The 5,000-nt window shown below is 43.1% G+C and overlaps 1 protein-coding gene across 7 annotated transcripts in view; it reads right to left on the reverse strand.

Moving 5' to 3' along the window:
• LOC143022785 (calcium/calmodulin-dependent protein kinase kinase-like) overlaps positions 1 to 5,000 on the reverse strand; it is a 745,076-nt gene that overhangs the window by 317,376 nt on the left and 422,700 nt on the right. The window lies entirely within an intron of this gene.

Here is a 5,000-nt window from a genome sequence, read left to right on the forward strand (position 1 = left end):
GGACACATGAAAAGTGAGTAAAAGCACTGAGAAGGGACAAGAACGCTGATCCCTCTGCCGAGCCTAAAGAGGATAGAGAGAATGTGCACAGAGATGCTTGCACAGAGAGGGCAAGCATGAAGAGAGGTCGAGGGAATAAAGATGACACATGGCTGGAAACAGAGAGGACAGAGAGAACCAATTCTGAGAAGATATGAATGTGTAGAGGACAGAGAAGACAATCTTAGGAAAGGGAGGAAAAATGAGGGGGGAAGGTGAAAGAACGCAGCATACATACAAGAAAGAGTGAGAGTTATAAAAAAAGAGAGAGAGAGAGAGAGAGAGAGAGAGAGAGAGAGAGAGAGAGAGAGAGAGAGAGAGAGAGAGAGAGAGAGAGAGAGAGAGAGAGAGAGGGGTAACAAAAACAGAGGGGTCAGACTTTTTGGTTGAACGTGATGTGGTTGCCTACCTGACCTACTGACCTTTGTATCTGCCCTCTCCTCTCCTCTCCCCTCCTTCCCTCTTTCTCTCTTTCCCTCCCAACCCACGCCAACACCTGCCTTGGCTTATGCATCCAAACTTGCTGCCCTCACCTTTGCACCAGCTGTCCTCGCATCCACACCTGTTACCTTTACTTCTACACCTTCTACCTCCAAATCTGCTAACTCCTCCCTTTATACCTGCTTCCCTCATGACACATATCTGCTTTCACTGTTCTCACTTACTGCCCTAATGCCAATACCTGCTTCTTCAATTCTTTTATCCTCATGCCTCCATGGCCATACATGCTATTTCCCAAGCCCTGTGCCTACTGGACTCCCACAATTGCTATTTCCATCCCTCCATCTGATTTTTCATGGCCACACCTCCATAAGTGAAACCTCGACATATCAGACATCTACACATGAAACCTTTACTGTTTATTCACAAAAAAAATCACGTAAGCCTTCCATACACCTGCATATGGTGATCCTATGCCTAAAACCACACACACACACACACACACACACACACACACACACACACACACACACACACACACACACGCACGCACAACACACACGCACAACACACTCACACATTAGGATCCTACGGCTACGATCCCTCAAACTAGTGAATTGTCGATGTCGATGGAAATTAAATCCAAATCTGAATGTACAACAAACCACCCTGTCAGTCACATGGTATTGTACATTTCTCGACCAAGTATCCAACACAACCATCATGCCATCTGGTAACAAATTTTGGAGCTCAGTGAATATATAACGTAATGGTAAACATGTCAGAGTTCATAGAAATTACACCTGTAGTATCTGATATTGTACTTTGTAATGTGTTTAAGTTTTGTCAATGATGCTTCTGGAAGGGAACGAGACGTCACAGTTCTCATGTATTATATCTTTAGTTATTTCCACGAGCAAAAAAAAAAAAAAGTAAATTTCAATTGTTACACCAGGCATTCAGGAAAAATGTAAACAAAATATGTTGTATCTAATATGAAAAATACCTTTGAAAGAGGTACGACCTTGTTTTATCTAAACAAGGCTGATTTGAAATATATGCGACGCAAGAACACACACACACACACACACACACACATACACACACACACATGCACAAACACTCACACACACATGGCGCTCGCGCACGCATACACACACACACACACACACACACACACACACACACACACACACACACACACACACAAGCGCAATACTTCTCTAGCCTTGACCTTTATTGACTTCAAGAAAGCGTTTGACCTTGTTGACCATAACATTATCATCTCCAAAGCCATACAACTGGGGATCCAACCACACTTGGTAGCATGGCTAGCCGACTTCCTGACCGGACGTCAACAGGTAGTGAGGTACCAGGGAACGACATCCTCCCTCCACCCTCTAACATGTGGGGTCCCTCAAGGGACCAAGATGGGACCACTGTGCTTCCTCATCCTCATAAATGACGCATTAATGGACACCCAACATAGATGGAAATACGTCGATGACTGTACAGTTGGCATTCCCATCAACACCAGGCAGCCTGACTTTTCTCCACTACAAAACATCCTAGACAACCTCAAAACGTGGACTGAGAGCAGGAATGTGACAGTTAACCACAACAAGACCGTGGTCATGCATGTTTGTACATCCAAACAGGCGGTGGCACCACCTCAACTGTCATTAGGAACCCATTCCCTTCAAGTGGTCCAGTCCGCCAAGCTACTAGGCATCACAATAGACGACCACCTTAACTGGAACCAGCACATCAACAACATCATCAGGACAGCCTCTTACAAACTCTTCATGCTGCGCAGATTGAAGTCCCTTGGTACCCCATCACCAGATCTAAAGGGAGTCTACACCACCTTCGTACTCCCCACCCTCATGTACGCCTCCCCAGCCTGGTCATCATCACTTAACATCACACAGAGGAGCAAATTAGAGAAAGTACAAAAAAGAGCGTGCAGAATTATCTTGGGTAATCAGTATGAGGGATACGAACACGCCCTCACCACCCTCAGCTTGCCAAGATTGTCCGACAAACACAGTGAGGCACTGAATAAGTTTGGACAGGACCTAATGCTACACCCACGTCACCGTCACTTCCTCCCACCTCCCACCACACCCACCCGCCATGCAACTCGGCATTCAAACAAAATCAAGCCCATCAGAGCGCCGAGAACTGACCGATACAAGAACAGTGCCATTCCATCCATTGTCCGCACAATAAACTCATCATAAATTTTAGACTAAGCATATCACTCTAATAATTACTATATTACTCATAAAAGTGCCCAATTGTATTATTGTCAGTGTATCACTGCTATCTCAATAAACCTATCATTATTATTATTATTATTATTATTATATATATATATATATATACATATATATATATATATATACATATATATATATATATATATATATAAGTCCCACTATGGTTTCAGGAGGAAAATAGTCGAATCAGCATTAATTGAGGAATGCCCTAATATTAATATTTCTAAAGGGCAGTGGACACCTGACATCATTTCACGCGCAGCAGTTAACAAGCTGGTACGGACCTTACAACCCCCCCTCTCCTCACCCCCTCCCTCCTCCGCCACCCCAGTTTGCCCCGCGCCTGAGTGAGACCATTTGTCCACATCTCTACTTCTCTGTAGCTTATAAGCCCCCTCTGTACTCTGCTCTATGTACTTTCCTGAAGAGGGCTACAGTTGATAGTCGAAATATAGGATTCTTCTTTATTCGAAGTTTATTTTCTCCGACTGTGGGTTCCTGTGTTATATATATATATATATATATATATATATATATATATATATATATATATTGTGTATATATATATACTATAAAATATATATATATATATAAATATATAAACACGTTATTTTGGCTTAATTCTGGCTCGAACATTATATTTGTCCCATGGTCGGACAGCCGTGACAGACGGGCCACAAACAAAACCAATCAGGGATGTCAAAGACGATTGTTTCTGTTTATAGTCTTCAGGATTTTTTTTTCATAATTTTGTTCGAGAACGCTTCAAGATGATCAAGAACTTCTGGAAACGTGCTGGACTTCGATGACGCCCTTCAGGACTGTTGGCACTCCGGCTTATATGGCACCGGAGGTCATCAGTGCATCGACCTACCTTGGACCTCCAGTGGTATCATCCTTGTTAACTTGCTGACCAGAAGATGGCCCTGGAACTAAGCTGTGCCAGAGGACAACGGCTACTGGATGTGAGTTGAAAAGGACCCAAAACTGATTGAATTGGCAGCTTGGAGTGGAGTCAGCAGTTCTTCTCAGTCTGTCATAGACCTCCTTCTAGAACCTGACCCTCTACAAAGGATATCCGGATGGAGAATTTTTTTTTCAAGAAAAGCAAAAGGGAAACTAATGTCACTGCCGTGTCAAAGGCCAAGTTACCTAGGAAGCCTCCCCCTCCGAAAAATGGAAGGAAAAAAAATCGCCTAATAAGAGAAGAAAATAACTGATGAAATATATATAAAAAAATGTACCATCAAAGATAAATTATCCCAGCAAAAGCCTTTAAATGCAGTACTGTGCCTCCATACACCCGTCCTCGGGATAATTCGTGTAAAGTTACATAGAGATGAAAAGCAAGAGGGAATTAAGAAAAATAATATCAATGCCTCAATAATAATAAAAAAGAGAATATACATAAAAAGAAAAACGAAAATGGGTACTAAGCTATATTGTAACAAAACACGGAAATAAACGCCCCTTCTCATCTTTTGGAAAGAAATAGGGTTTTCTTCAGCTGAATAAAACCGCCATGTACCTCAGGATAAATATGCGAAACTACACCATCTTTGAACAGGACAGTCAAAACAGGATTGAAATCATTCAGGATTGGGAGGATTTGATTTAAATACACACACACACACACACACACACATGCACACAGGGTTGAAATAATTTCAGCAATGCTGAGCTGCGAGCCGGCACTCCAACTCTCGTGGCAGGGAGTTGTGTGTGTGTGTGTAAGATCACAGCATTACCCACTGATTGGGCATATATGAACTTTGAGCTTTCATCTATGAGAGTAACAGCTGTCGATCACGAGTCCAACACGTGATCCAAGACCATGGTGAATTACACACTCACACAAACATGGCTCCACAGTGTAGTGCTAACGCTCTCAACAGGTGATTCAGCGGTCCGAGTTCGAGTCCCATCCAGGGTTGGAAAAAAAAAAAAAAAAGGATCACTGCGCTGCGAGCCGGCATTCTAACTCTGGTGGGCAAGGATTTCGTGTGTGCATGCGTGTGTATGCGTGTGTAAATTCTCAGCATTACCTATAGATCGGGTCATATATGAGGTCTGAGCTCTCATCCGGGAGGGTAGTGGCTGTCTATCACGAGTGCAACACATGATCCAAGACCATGATGAATCACACACACACACACACACACTCACACAGACACACACACACAAGCACACACGCACATACACGTTTTTACATACTTCTGGAGCCCAAGGTTCGTAACC

This window comes from Oratosquilla oratoria, chromosome 1 (assembly GCF_046742065.1).
Source record: "Oratosquilla oratoria isolate Oo_2021 chromosome 1, ASM4674206v1, whole genome shotgun sequence".
NCBI classification, from domain to species: domain Eukaryota; kingdom Metazoa; phylum Arthropoda; class Malacostraca; order Stomatopoda; family Squillidae; genus Oratosquilla; species Oratosquilla oratoria.